The following is a 15,763-nucleotide window of genomic DNA, read 5'->3' on the forward strand; positions in this document are numbered from 1 at the left end:
ATTAGGAGTTAGTACCTTCTGTGACTAAACTATAATAATATAATCATGTCCAAATGAGGTAAGGTTAGTTTTAAAAGCCCCCCAAAAGGAAAAGAAAGATAAAAAACTGATGGGAATGGACAACAGTGTGGGTACCTCAGGGAGAGGGGGTTGGGAGAAAGGTAGAAGAGGGTAAAGGGGGGATAAATGGTGATGGACAGAGACTTGACTTGGAGTGGTGAAGTGGTATACAGATAATGTGTTGTATAATTGTGCACCTGAAACCTGTATAATTTTGTTAACCAGTATAATCCCAATAAATTCAATTAAAAATGACAGTAAATTTGTGCTGGTCATTAGTAAAAACAGCATAAACCTTGTAGGCCCTTACAGAATTTAAAGTAGTATGTATAAAATGAAGCAAAAACAAGTTTTGTGTTTTGTTTTATTTTATTTTTAAAAATCAGGCTATCATATTGGCTATTAGAGCTCAAGACCTTTAGCAAGGTATTCAACTTTTCTGAGCATCAATTTACAGATTTTTTTTTAAAAAAAAGAGATAATCTTTCTAGTTGCCAGAGGTGAAGATTACATAATATATAGTATAAGGTGTATCTAGACCAGATATAAGTATTGCTACCCCAGCTTTTTTTTTCATTTCCATTTGCCTGAAAGATATTTTTCCATCCCTTCACTTTCAGTCTGTGTGAGTCCCTTGTTCTAAGGTGGGTCTCTTGTAGACAGCATACTTATGGGTCGTGTGTTTTTTATCCATTCAGCCACTCGATGTCTTTTGATTGGAGCATTTAGTCTGTTTACGTTTAAAGTTATTATTGATAAGTAGTTGTTTGTAGCCATTTTTATTTTTTGTGCCTCTGTTCCTTACCTTTTTATTTCTTCTTTTTACACCAGTCCCTTTAGCATTTCTTGCATTGCTGGCTTGGTAGTGATAAACTCACTTAGCTTTTTTTTTTTTTTTGGTCTGTGAAGCTCCTTATTTCCCCTTCAATTTTGAATGATAGCCTTGCTGGATAGAGTATTCTTGGATGCAGTCCCTTGCTTTGCATCACTTTGTAAATTTCCTTTCATTCTTTTCTGGCCTGATGTGTTTCTGTTGATAAATCATTTGATAATCTAATGGGACATCCCTTGTACGTCACTTTCTGTCTCTCTCTTGCAGCCTTTAAGATTCTCTCTTTGTCCTGAACATTTGCCATCATAATTATGATGTGTCTTGGTGTGGGTCTTTTTGGTTTCACCTTGTTTGGGACTCTCTGTGCTTGTGTGACTTTTTTCTTCCCCACATCAGGGAAGTTTTCTGACATAATTTCTTCAAATAGGTTTTCTAACCCTTGTTTCTCTTCCTGTTGTTCTGGCACCCCTATGATTCGTATGCTGCTTTGTTTCATGTTGTCCCACAGCTCTCCTAGGCTCTCCTCCTGTCTTTTAATATTTTTCTCCAATTGCAGTTCAGTTTGGATGTGTTTTGCTTCCCTGTCTTCTAATTCGCTAATTCGGTACTCCGCTTCTCCTACTCTACTGTTGAAACTTTCCATGGTGTTTTTAATTGCAGCTATATCACTCTTTATTTCTTCTTGATTCTTACATAAGTTGTTGATTATTTTCATCCATCCGGTTTATGAAAAAAATATTGAACACTTCACAAATTTGCATGTCATGCTTGCACAGGGGCCATGCTAATCTTCTCTGTATCATTTCAATTTTAGTATATGTGCTGCCAAAGCAAGCACACAATTCACTTGTTAATAAAGAGCAGTGTCATAAAGACCAGATCACACTATCTGGGTTTTGAGCTTAAAGAGATTCAATATGTTTGTAAATTTACAAAATTTATTTAACATTTCAGGCTATCAGTTTCTCTAGTCATAAAGTAAGAGGACTAATAATCTTAATTTATAGGATATTGTAAAGATTAAATGAGATAATATATCACTAGTACTTAGCAAAGTAGTTAGGATATAGTAAGTGCTCAGAACTAAATGTTATCTATAATTGAAATTTTAGTATTCTTTAATTGATAGATCAAACATTTTTAATATTTATATTTCTCATCCCTGAATTACCTATTCATAACTTATGTTGACTTTTCATTTATTAGTAGGAGATATGTATGTACTATGGTTATAACCTTTCAGGTATGTTTCTGTTGCAATGCTGCCAGAACTTATCCTTATTATTTAACTTTTTTATAGTGTGGTTCAACTCAGAAAGATAGTATAATTTATCATGAATTCTTGGTGACCTCTTCTCTATGGAACATCCTTCCACACATACTTGAAAATTACATAGATATTTGTTTATATTTAACAAGTTTATATTTGTTTATATTTTATGGTTTTGCTTTTGACATTTACGCCTTGAATCCATACAGAGTTAATCATCTGTGAGATATGGATCCATATTTGTTGCTTTTTGATTAAGTTTACTGGAGGTGACACTAGTTAATAAAATTATATAGATTTCAGGGGTACAGTTCTATAATCCATCATCTGTATACTATATTGTGTGCTCACCACTCCAAGTTACATCTCCTTCCATCACCATTTATTCTCCCTTTACTATCTTCTACCTCCCGACCCCACTTTCCCTCTGGTAATCACCATACTGTTGTCTGTGTCTATGAGGGATTTTTTTTTCTTTGATTAATCCCTTCACCTTTCTCACCCAACCCCCAGCTCCCTTCCCCTCTGACAGCTGTCATTGTACTCTCTATACCTATAAGTCTGTTTCTATTTTGTTTCTTAGTTTATTTTGTTCATTAGATTCCACATATAAGTGAAAACATATAGTACTTGTCTTTCTCTAACTGGTTTATTTCACTTGCTTTTTTAACGAATAACCAACTGCCCTAACATCAAGCTAGAGGCAATAGGAGTTTAGACAGTGAGTTACTAAGAGCACCAAAATCATGTTATTACTTTTTAGTAATGTTTCCAGTCCAGTGTTTTGATTAACAAGATGCACAACTAATCTTTCAGCTGAAGATAAAAGTGATTCCATTGAAAACTTCAGTCTGATAACTCATACTTCTATTTCAAGAAATTTTCTTCTTAGTGCCCTCAACATAAAGTGTCCAATTTTAACTGAGCTAAATCCCTGAAAGATTTGAACACCCACTCCTACTATTTCAGACTCACTTCATACCATATACTCTCATTTTTCCACTCCAGGATTAATCTGTACTGTGGTTTTGTTTGTTTATTTGTTTTAATAATCTGACACTTCCTCTTCTCCTTCAAGACATGCACACTCACATGTTTTTCCAACTCGGGAAGTGGTTTTTTGGTATCCCAAATCACTTCTACTCATTCATAATTCTACTTTAAATTTATTCTCTTCATGAAAGTATTCTTCATTCTTTGATTTTCTCAGACACTTATATGTTTCCATAATGCCCTGTGCTTCATCTTTGTCACAGTAATTATATTTTAACTAGAGGCCCGGTGCACAAAATTTATGCATGGGGGGAGGGGTGTCCCTCAGCCTGACCGGCACCCTCTCCAATCTGGGACCCCTCGAAGAATATCCTACTGCCAGTTAACAGGAACCAGGCCTAAACCAGCAGTTGGACATCCCTCTTGCAATCCAGGACTGCTGGCTCCTAACCACTCACCTGTCTGCCTGCCAGCCTGATTGTGCCTAACCACTCTGCCTGCTGGCCTGCTCACCCCCAAATGCCCCTCCCTGCCAGCCTGATCACCCCCAATTGCCCCCTGTGGCAGTGTGCTCACCCCCAACTGCCTCCCCACTAACCTGCTTGCCCCCAACTGTCCCCCTGCTGGCCTGCTCACTCCAAACTGCCCCTCCCCCTGCTGTCCTGATGACCTCTAACTGACCCCCACTGATGGCCTGCTCTCCCCCAACTAGCCCCCCTGCTGGTCTTCTCACCCCCAACTGTGCTCCCCTGCCAGCCTGATCACCCCAAATGGCGCCCCCCACCAGCCTGATCACCCACAACTGCCCTCCCCTCTTGGCCTCTAACCACCTCTACCTTGGCCCCGTTATCATGGCTTTGTCCAGAAGAACATCCAGAAGGTCTCCTGGAAGGTCTCCCAGTCTAATTAGTATAGATAGAGGCCAGGTGCACAGGTTGGGGCTGGCTGGTTTGCCCTGAAGGATGTCCCGGATCAGGGTTGGGGTTCCCTTGGGGCATGGGGCAGCTTGGCGAGGGGCCTGTGGTGGTTTGCAGGCTGGCCATGCCCACATAGGGTGAGGGTCCCTGCTGGGGGTTGTGGCCAGCCTGGGTGAGGGGCTGAGGGCTGTTTTCAAGGTGGCCACAGCCTCTTCACAGTGGGGGTGTCCCTTAGGGTGCCTGGCCAGCCTGGGTGAGGGGCTGATGGCTGTTCGTAGGCTGGCCAAGCCCCCGAGAGGGGACCCTCACCCCATGGAAGCAAGGCCAACTGGGTGAGGGGCTGAGGGCTGTTTTCAGGCTGGCCAAGCCCCCCAGCGGGGACCCTCACCCATGGGGGTGTGGCCAGACTGGATAAGGGGCTTTTTCTCTTTTTTTTTTTTTTTTTCAGCCCCTCCTTGAGCGGAGGTCCGGTCCGGCTGGAAGCAGGTATTTGGGATATATTTATCTTCTATAATTGAAACTTTGTATTCAATTATAGAAGATAAATAGAACAGAGGCCAGGGCTGGCCACGGCAGGTGGGAAGCTTGGCTTCCTCCATCACTGAGAGCAACCCAAGCCTCCTGCTCACTCTAGCTCTGTGGCTGCCACCATCTTTGTTAGGTTAATTTGCATTCTCGCCCCCGATTGACTGGTGGGTGTAGCAGAGTGATAGTTAATTTGCATGTTTCTCTTTTATATTTATTTATTTAATATTATTATTATTATCCTATAAAATAAAAGGATAATATGCAAATTGACTGAAGGGCAGAACAACAGTTTGCTATGATGTGCACTGACCACCAGAGGGCAGGCGCTCAATGCAGGACCTGCCCCCTGGTGGTCAGTGTGCTCCCACAGGGGGAATGCCACTCAGCCACAATCCAGGCTCATGGCTGGCAAGCGCAGCGGCAGTACCAGGAACCTTTCACTCTGTGGCAGAGCTAAGGACCCCTCAGTGGACATCCCCCGAGGGGTCCCAGACTGGGAGAGGGTGCAGACCAGGCTAAGGAACACCCCACACACACACACTGTGCATGAATATTGTGCACCAGGCCTCTAGTTATTTTTATATTTGTATTAGTATTCTACTTTCTATTTTTATTTTTATTATTTTTTTTTCTCATTTTTATTTTTTTAAATTTCTTTATTGATTAAGGTGTCACATATTTGTCCTCATCCCCCCATTCCCATCCCACCCCTCTCCCCACGCATGCCCCAATCCACTGTTGAACTTAACCGTTGGATAGGCTTATATGCATGCATACAGGTCCTTTGGTTGAACTCTCCCCCTCCCCCCACCCTCCCCCTACCCTCCCCTATCCTCCCTCTGAGGCCCGATAGTCCGATCGATGCCTCCTTGCTTCTGGTTCTGTTCTTGTTCCTCAGTCTATGTTGTTCATCATTTCCCCTAGATGAGCGAGATCATATGTCACTAGATATATACTAATAAGAACTGAATGTGAGACGAGCAATAATAGTTATGCTGACAGGCAAATGAATCAATCTGTAGCGAGCTTCCCCCTGGACCAACAGTTCTTTTGAGACCCAATTTCAATGTCCAGTAGTTCCTTATGTGTACATGTCAGCACTGACCCCTCAGCTCTGGATGGTGGACAAATGGTGGTAATGGAGGTCCGACTCCCTCTGGTTTGGTCTCGGCCGAACCCAGGGCACGGCGTCACCCGGACTAAGGGGCACGTGGCCTCACCCATACCCAAGGGGCGCGTGGTCTCACCCGGGCCTGGGACCCAGCCTCACCCGGATGGATCCAGGGGCGCACGGCCTCACCCGGACCCAGGATCTGGCTTCACCCGTACCCAGGGACGCTTGGCCTCTCCCAGACCCAGGGGCACGTGGCCTCACCCGGGCTTAGTTGCACAAGGCCTCACCTGGATCCAGGGACACATGGTCTCTCCCGGACCCAGGGACGCTTGGCCTCTCCCAGACCCAGGGCCACTTGGGCTCACCCGGGCCTAGGTGCACGAGGCCTCATCCGGATCCAGGGACGCATGGTCTCACCTGGACCCAGGGACGCTTGGCCTCTCCCAGACCCAGGGGCACGTGGCCTCACCCGGGCCTAGTTGCACGAGGCCTCACCCGGATCCAGGGACACATGGTCTCACCCAGACCCAGGAACGTTTGGCCTCTCCCAGACCCAGGGCCACTTGGGCTCACCCGGGCCTAGGTGCACGAGGCCTCACCCGGATCCAGGGACACATGGTCTCACCCGGACCCAGGGACGCTTAGTCTCTCCCAGACCCAGGGGCACGTGGCCTCACCTGGGCCTAGGTGCACGAGGCCTCACCCGGATCCAGGGACACATGGTCTCACCCGGACCCAGGGATGCTTGGCCTCTCCCAGACCCAGGGCCACTTGGGCTCACCCGGGCCTAGGTGCACGAGGCCTCACCCGGATCCAGGGACACATGGTCTCACCCGGACCCAGGGACGCTTGGCCTCTCCCAGACCCAGGGCCACTTGGGCTCACCCGGGCCTAGGTGCACGAGGCCTCACCCGGATCCTGGGACACATGGTCTCACCCGGACCCAGGGACGCTTGGCCTCTCCCAGACCCAGGGCCACTTGGGCTCACCCGGGCCTAGGTGCACGAGGCCTCATCCGGATCCAGGGACGCATGGTCTCACCCGGACCCAGGGACGCTTGGCCTCTCCCAGACCCAGGGGCACGTGGCCTCACCCGGGCCTAGGTGCACGAGGCCTCACCCGGATCCAGGGACACATGGTCTCACCCGGACCCAGGGACGCTTGGCCTCTCCCAGACCCAGGGCCACTTGGGCTCACCCGGGCCTAGGTGCACGAGGCCTCACCCAGATCCAGGGACACATGGTCTCACCCGGACCCAGGGACGCTTGGCCTCTCCCAGACCCAGGGGCACGTGGCCTCACCCGGGCCTAGGTGCACGAGGCCTCATCCGGCTCCAGGGACACATGGTCGCACCCGGACCCAGGGACGCTTGGCCTCTCCCAGACCCAGGGCCACTTGGGCTCACCCGGGCCTAGGTGCATGCGGCCTCACCCGGATCCAGGGACACATGGTCTCACCCGGACCCAGGGACGCTTGGCCTCTCAGACCCAAGGGCACGTGACCTCACCCAGGCCTAGGTGCACGAGGTCTCACCCGCATCCAGGGACACATGGTCTCGCCTGGACCCAGAGGTGTGTGGGCTCTCCCAGACCCAGGGGCGCTTGGCCTCGCCCAGGCACGGGATCCAGCGTCATCTGGGTCCAGGGGCACATGGCCTCACCTGGACCCGGAGTCCGGCCTAACCTGGACCCAGGGGCATGTGGCCTCACCTAGACCCAGGGACGTGAGGCCTCACTTATACCCAGAGGCGTGTGACCACACCCGAGCCCAGAGGCGCGCAACCCCGCCCGCACCCGGGTCTCAGCGGAGCCCCGTCTTCCCGATCCCAATTCCTGCCGGTCAATCCCCCCTCAGCAATTCCCCTGGCCATCCTTCCAGAGCTCCAGTATGGCTGCTGCAGAACTCGTCAGGCGGCGGCTCGGCGAAGCTCCGGTGCGCCCGGTGCAGGGTGGTGGGCCGGTCTGGCGTCGCTACGTCGGCCCTTGGGTCTGCATCGGTGGCCGGTCGCCGAGCATGCGCACCTGGCCGCTTCCGGGGCGTTGAGATTCTTGACGGACTCGGAGGTCAGCAAGCGCGGAGTCTCCCACCCCATGTCTCATAGGGGCTCGTCTGTCCGTGCTTGGCTGCCAGTGGAGCCGTCCCCTCAGCCGGAGACCGCCGGGGGAACTGCGCCGAGCACGTTCTAGGCCGCTGTTGTATCGCCTGAGCCATAGTTCTTTTGTGTCGCCTGAGCCGTAGTTCTTAAAGTGTGGTCTTTGGGTCACCGGCATCAGCATCATCCCACATACCCCTCTTTTATTCTAGTTGTAGAGCATCTACTCAGCCAGCCCTATGGTGGTCTTGGATGGTGTCTGCTCTGCTCTCTTGTCGTAGTCTCAAAGTTGTTGTGGTAGGCAACAATCAGGCTTCCGCCCTATGCCTCCATCTTGGTCCTCCTTTGTATAGTTAAGTCTTGATTGTTGTTGGTGTCACTGGGGGCCTCTCTTTGTCTATAAAGGAAGAGTTGCTGTGCAGGAGACACGTTTATGGGCCGGGTCTTGGTGCAGCAAAGCTTTGGCGCTCACTGAATATTCCTGTTGAATGTGTCCCTTATGCACGTGGTTGAAATCTGGTGTCATCTCCCACAGACCACTAGATGCCCTCGTTTCTGGGTCTCCAATGGGGTGTAGATCAGCTACTGCCTTAGGCACTCAGCAAGGATTACAGCAAAAACTGTAGTTTCTTCCTCCTGTCTGAGTGGCCCTGGAGCAGTCCGACTAGAACAGCAGTTCATCTGGTCCGCTGCCAGAGGGCAGGCCACCCACATGCATAAGCCGTTGCTTGGGGCGCAGGTGTGCCTGCAAGACTTGCGGGGCAGGTCTTCCAAACGTGCGGGGCGGGTCCCAGGGCGGGGCGGGGTCTCAGGGCGTCCAACAGGCCATGGTGCGGCGAGCCGCGATGGCTGTGAGTCTGGTCCTTCTGCCTTCCACGTATCTAAGTCCCCTCGTTCCGCACTCCAGCGCAGCAAACACTGATTGCTGGGCGCACCTCCGCAAGAGTCCCGCCTCTCCCCGCAGGCATCTGGGTCTCCCGCGGTTCGCCAGAAGATGGATTTCAGGGTGATGGAGAGCTAATCTCCCCTAGGTTTGGAACAAAAGCCCCTTTCCCCCGCCACCAGCCAGACCCACGCGCCTCCACACCTCATCCCCTCCGATTTCGCTGGGTGCGAGGCAACAGAACAGCTTTTAACCTCCGCCGCCATCTTTTTCAAACTTCCCAATTTGTACTTCTTAATCCCTTCATTTCAGTCAACTCTACTGAAGTCTAGCGCCGCCGGGAGGTGCACGGAGAGGGCGCCCGGGCCTCAGTCCGGTGTGCGGGGCGCGCGGCCCGCGGCACCAGGCGCGCGGGGGCTGCGCGGCGGGGACGGGTGCTGGGAGGCCGCCGGGCTCCGGGCGCCGCCGCTGCGGCGGCGTCCCCAGCGTCCCGGGCCGGGCGGCCTGCGGGGGTGGCAGAGTTGCGAAAGTGAGTGAGTTTCCCAGGGTTTCGCCCGGAATGGGGTTCAGTGCAATCGGAGCCAGTTCTCAGCGCACTCCGGAGCCTTTATCTCCTTCCTGCCAGTGAAAGCCGGCCAGGTCATCAGCCGCCCCTTCCTCTCCGGTTCCATCCTCCCCGCAGGCGCGTGTGCTCGTGTCTCCGCCCGTTTCTCCATACCTCAGGCTTTTACGGCTTCCCCGACTGTCCCCGTGGCCTTCTCCTTCCCCCCAGCTGTGGGCATTTCAGTCCACCAACTTTCCTGTGGTTCTCGACGATGTCCGTTCTGACCTCTAGTTGTATTTTTGAAATTGTTGTGCCCGGCTGCAGGTTAGGTGTTTAACCTATGGCGCCATCTTGGTTCCTCCTATTTTTATTTTTTATCATTATTTTACTATATCTCATTTTTTCCTTCATGCCAACTCTTTCTTCCTCACTTCTCCCTTTTTCATCATGTTTATCTTCTCCTTTTCTTGCTTTAGCTTTTCTCTTTCCTTTCTTTTACTCCTTGTTAAAAATTGATCCTCTTTATCTGCTTTATTGATGCATTACTATTATAGTAGTCTCTGTTGGCTTACTCATATATCTAATTTCCTCTCCCCTACTCCAAGTCCATGTACCCTTTTCTTTTCTCTTCTTCATTAGCCAATTTTTTTTATTGTTATTGTTGTTTGATTGATTGTTTGTTAGTTTGTGTTTTTGCTTTATGCTTTTGTTTTTCCTCTCCTCACTCTCTTCTTCTACTAATAGCTTAATTAGTTTCACTCACCAAACCCCAGGCCTATATGCTCTTTATTCTCCTTTCCTAAAAATAGGTGAATATATAGATAGATAGATAGATTGATTAAAGAAAGGGGATTTTTTTTAATTTTTATATAAAAATTTTTACACATATAGTTTAATATATATTTTAATTATTATTCTTATTGAATATTTTGATTTTTACTTTTCTTATTATACACTCATTCTCTTTCTACCTCCTCTATACTGAATCACGACCATTCCCCCATTCATTTAATTTCTTTACCTTACCTTCTGGAAATAAGCTTTGCCTCTTCAGATTCAGCTACCCCCCTTTTTTTCTGGGTGTTTGCTGTTTGCATTTTTTATTTAGTTGTTGGTTTTGTGCAGTTTTCTCCCCATAGATATATATCCCCCCCTTTTTTAAATTATTTTTCTTTTCTCTCTTACCTTTTTTCCTTTTCTCAATAATATTTTTGTGCTCTTTTCTCTTCCCCAATTTTATTTCCTCTGGTGGTCACCATTATTTGGAGTTATTGGTGTCATGAATACATTAGTATTTTGTTCTCTTTGTGTCGTGTCTTGTCGAGTTGTATTTTGTACTTTTTGTTCAACATGATAGAAGGTGAGCCACATAACCAGACACCCTAAGGGGAGCAAAATGGGGAGACAAAGAAACAGCCACATATGAAAGGATAGCAGGAATCACCATAAAAGAAAGTAAACAAAATGGAGGCAAGCATTTGTCAGAGAAAGAATTCAGAGCAATGGTCATAAGGACGCTGAAAAGGATGGAAGACAAATTCAATAACATGTGAAAGAATCAAGAGAAAATTAAGAAGAACAGGGAGGAAATGAAGAGTGGCATAGCTGTAATAAAGAACACAGTAGAAAGCATCAACAGTAGACTAGAAGAAGGTAAGGACCACACCAGTGAGCTAGAAGACAAGGTAGGAAAGAGCAGCAACTGGGGAGAAAAATAACCTTAAAAAATAGGAGGAGAGCCTAAAAGAGCTTTGAGACAACACAAAACAAAACAACATCCACATAATAAAGGTGCCAGAAAGATTGGAAACTGAGCAAGGAATAGAAAACCTGCTTGAGGAAATAATGACAGAAAACTTCCCTGATATTGGAAAGAAGAAACACACAGAAGTCCAAAAAAACTCACAGAATCCCAAACAATATGAACCCCCCCAAAAAAGACTGACAGCAAGACACATCATAATTAAATTGGCAAACACCAACAACAAAGTAAGAGAGACAGAAAGTTACCCATAGGGATCTCCCATTAGACTATCAACTGATGTCTCAACAGAAACACAGCAGGCAAGAAGGTAATGGAATGAAATATACAAAGTGATGCAAAGCAAGGGACTGAATCCAAGAACAAGGCTATCATTCAGAATTAAAGGTGAAATCCTAGTAGCTTCACAGACAAAAAAGGCTTAGGGAGTTTATTACCACCAATGCAAGAAATGCTAAAGGGACTGCTGAAAAAAGAAGCAATAGAAAGGGAAGAAGGAACACATGCATAAAGAATAAAAATGGCAACACATAAGTATTTATTAATAATAACCTTAAACAAAAATGTATTAAATGCTCCAATCAAAAGACATAGGGTAGCTGAATGGATAAGAAAACATTACCCATATATCTGCTGTCTACAAGAGACCCACCTCAGAACAAAGGATTCACACAGACTGATAGTGCTGGGATGAAAACAAAATTTTCAGGTGAATGGAAATGAAAAAAAAAAAAAAAAAAAAAAAAAACTGGGGTAGCAATACGTATATCTGAAAAAAATTATTCCTCAAAGTGAAGGCCAAAACAAAAGATAAGGAAGGCTACTTCATAATACTAAAGGGAGAAATTCAGCAAGAGGATATAACTCTGGTAAACATATATGCACCCAATACAGGAGCACCCAAATACATAAAAAAAAACTTATGGAATATATCAAGGGAGAGATCAACAGCAATACACTCATAGTGGGGGACTTCAGTAGTAATACCCCATTGACACCACTGAATAAATTCTCTAAACCAAAAGTCAGGAAAAAAAATTCCTAAATGACTCGCTAGATCAGATGGAACAAATTGACATCTTCAGAATATTTCACACGAAAGCTACAGAATATACATTCTTCTCAAATGCACATGGGTCATTTCAAAGACAGATGACATATTAGGGCACAGGCAAAATGACTTCAAATTCAAGAAGATAGAAAAAATATCAAGCACCTTCTCAGATTACAATGGCATAACATTAGAAATAAACTACAGTAAAAAATGAAAAAAAAAAATCAAATACTTGGGAGCTAAATAGCATGTTTAAACAATGATTGGATTACCAAATAGATTAAAGAAGAAATAAAAAGTATCCTGGAAACAAATGACAATGAAAACACAACAATACAAAAATCTATGGGATTCAGCAAAAGCAGTCCTGAGAGGGGAGTTAATAGCATTACAGGCCTACCTCAAAAAAACAAAACAAAACAAAACAAAACAAAAAATTAGTAATAAATTACCTAACTCTACAACTAAAAGAATTAGAGAGGGAGCAGCAAGAAAAGCCCAGTGAGTAGAAGGAAGGAGATAATGAAGATCAGAGCAGAAATAAATGTCATATGAATATCTTTACCGACACAGCTCCTAGGACAATGGAAATTAAGGAGAAAATAAAGAAATGGGACTACATCAAAATAAAAAGCTTCTGCACAGCAAAAGAATCCATCAACAAAACAACAAGAAAGCCCACTGCATGTGAGAACATATTTACCAATGTTATGTCTGTTAAGGGTTTAATCTCTAAAATTTACAAGCACCTCATACAGCTTAACAAAAGGAAGATACACAATCCAATTAAAAAATGGGCAAAGTACCTACATTGACACTTTCCGAAAGAGGATATATAGAAGGCCAAGAGACATATGAAAACATACTCAAAGTCACTAATCATCCGAGAGATACAAATCAAAATGACAATGAGGTACCATCTGACACCTGTCAAAATGGCTATCATCAACAAATCAACAAATGACAAGTGCTGGAGAGGATGCAGAGAAAAAGGAACCCTGTGTACTGCTGGTGGGAATGCAGACTGGTGCAGCCACTGTGGAGAATAGTATGGAGTTTCATCAAAAAACTCAAAATGGAAATCCCTTTAGACCCAGTAATCCCCACTTCTAGGAATATATCCCAAAAAAATCAGAAACACCAATCAGAAAGGATATATGTACCCCTATGTTCATAGCAGCACAATTTATTATAGCGAAGATTGGAAACAGCCTAAGTGCCCAACAGCAGATGCGTGGATTAAAAAACTGAGGTACTTCTACAGAATGAAATACTATGCTTCTATAAAAAAGAAGGAATTCTTACCATTTGCAACAGCATGGACGGACCTGGAAAGTGTTATGTTATGCGAAATAAGCCCTTTGGAGAAAGATAAATATCACATTATTTCACTCATTTGTTGAATATAATGAAGAACATAAACAAAATATATGATGACTAAAATAGATCCACAGAAATAGAAGCATCAAACAGACAGTCCAACCTAAGATGGAAGACGGGTGTGGGGGGTGGTAAACGATCAACCAGAGCACTTGTATGCATGCATATGAGCATAACCAATGGCCACAGTCAGTAGGGCAGTGAATGCATGTGCTGGGGTGTGGGAGCGGCCATAGCGAGATCAATGGGGGGAAAAAGAGACTTATGTAATACTTTAAATAATAAAGAATTTAAATTTTAAAAAAGATATATGTACCCAAATGTTTGTTGCAGTATTATTCATAATGGCCAAGGCATGAAAACAACTTAAGTGTCCTCCATTAGATAATTGGATAAAGGTATACATAGAGAATCAGAGTGCTGGGAGTCAATATCACACTCCTAAGAATCTAATCTAATAATAGACAAATATGCAAATTGACCACACCTTTGCTACACCTAAGCCATGCCCACCAGCCAAGCCACGCCCACCAACCAATCAGGACAAGCATGCAAATTACCCCCAACAAATATGGCGGCTAATTTGCATATCAAGACAGCGTCGAAAGAAGCCAAGAGCTGCAGAAGGGAGTAAAGCCTCGAAGAAGCAAGCAAGCCAGGGGGGAGGAGAAGGGAGGAGCGAAGTCAGGGCCGGGGGCGAAGGGAAAAGCAGGCAGGCTGGAGGAGAAGGCGGGGCGGGCGACAAGGGCGGAGCGGAGGCGGGGCCGGGGGCGAAGGGAAAAGCAGGCAGGCTGGAGGAGAAGGCGGGGCGGGCGACAAGGGCGGAGCGGAGGCGGGGCCGGGGGCGAAGGGAAAAGCAGGCGGGCTGGAGGAGAAGGCGGGGCGGGCGACAAGGGCGGAGCGGAGGTGGGGCCGGGGGCGAAGGGAAAAGCAGGCAGGCTGGAGGAGAAGGCGGGGCGGGCGACAAGGGCGGAGCGGAGGCGGGGCCGGGGGCGAAGGGAAAAGCAGGCGGGCTGGAGGAGAAGGCGGGGCGGGCGACAAGGGCGGAGCGGAGGCGGGGCCGGGGGCGAAGGGAAAAGCAGGCGGGCTGGAGGAGAAGGCGGGGCGGGCGACAAGGGCGGAGCGGAGGTGGGGCCGGGGGCGAAGGGAAAAGCAGGCGGGCTGGAGGAGAAGGCGGGGCGGGCGACAAGGGAGGAACGGAGGCGGGGTAGAGTGCAGCAGGAAATCCTATTGCAGGATTTTTCCTGCAACGGGAACGCTAGTTTACTTATAAAGAATCTTTTTGCCTGAGGAAAAGTCCAGAAAAAGAGAAAGAAAAAGCAAAAAGTGTTCAACAATGACTCTTTCTCAGGGATGAGTGACAATCAAGAATGTGGTCATAGCCAGGCCAATGTGACTCAGTGGTTGAGCATCAACTCAAGCACAGAGATTTCTAGTTCTATTCAAGGTCAGGGCACAAGCCTGGTTAGCGGGTGTGCTGGAGGCAGCTGATCACTGTTTCTTTCTCAGCTATGTTCCTATCTCTCCCTCCCTCTCCTTCCCACTCTCTCTAAAAATCAATAAATGCATGTATATATTTTAAAAGAATATGGTCATAGAATTCTCTCAGGAAGAGTAAAAAGGACTGGACACAGCTCAGAGGGCCTTGTACAGAGATTTGATTGTGGAGAGCTACAGAAATCTGCTCTTCCTAGGAATTTCTCTTCCTGATCTGAATATTATCTCCATTTCAGTCCAGGGAAAGCTCTGGAGTGAGTTGAATATAGTAAAATAAAACAAACAAACAAATAACACAAGTTAGTGGGAATGAAACAAAGGTGTGAACACAGGGCTTATTGCCAATGCCAGGCATAGAAGATTCATCACACAAAATGCTACTGGTAAGATATGAAAGCTGTGGCCTGAGAATGTATACTTAATGAAAGACTGGGAATTGAGTAGAATTGTGAAGGGCAGAAAGATCTTATAATAGACATAGCCATGCCGGGACAATTACTAATAATAAAATCCTTGTTGCCAAAAGAGATCAAAGATGCACACCATTTTAGGGAAACTATCTCTTTAAAAAAGTTACATTTGCAAAACACTGTGTTTCTGAATGCAAAGACCCAGAACAATTTTTTTAAAACACATACTCTTTTAAAGGAAATTTTGAAAATCTGAAAAGTCATCTAGTCTGTGCTACAAATAATCATTTGGACCACTTAAAATGTAGTAACAGATTAAACAAGAGTCAAACATTTCTGAAAATCAGAGATTTAAAAATAAAGACAGAAATTCAAAAGGTGATCCATTTGAGAATATATTAACAAGGGATTCCTTATTCTTTTACTG

At 46.3% G+C, this 15,763-nt stretch overlaps 1 non-coding gene across 1 annotated transcript; it reads right to left on the minus strand.

The window, feature by feature from the left end:
* Positions 1–1,623: 1,623 nt before the first annotated feature.
* LOC114229651 (U6 spliceosomal RNA) lies at positions 1,624–1,730 on the minus strand. Its single transcript, XR_003615627.2, has one exon. It is a non-coding gene; the product is annotated as a U6 spliceosomal RNA (small nuclear RNA).
* Between the last annotated feature and the right edge of the window lie 14,033 nt (positions 1,731–15,763).

The sequence above is a fragment of the Eptesicus fuscus genome, chromosome 7 (genome assembly GCF_027574615.1).
Source record: "Eptesicus fuscus isolate TK198812 chromosome 7, DD_ASM_mEF_20220401, whole genome shotgun sequence".
NCBI classification, from domain to species: Eukaryota; Metazoa; Chordata; class Mammalia; order Chiroptera; family Vespertilionidae; genus Eptesicus; species Eptesicus fuscus.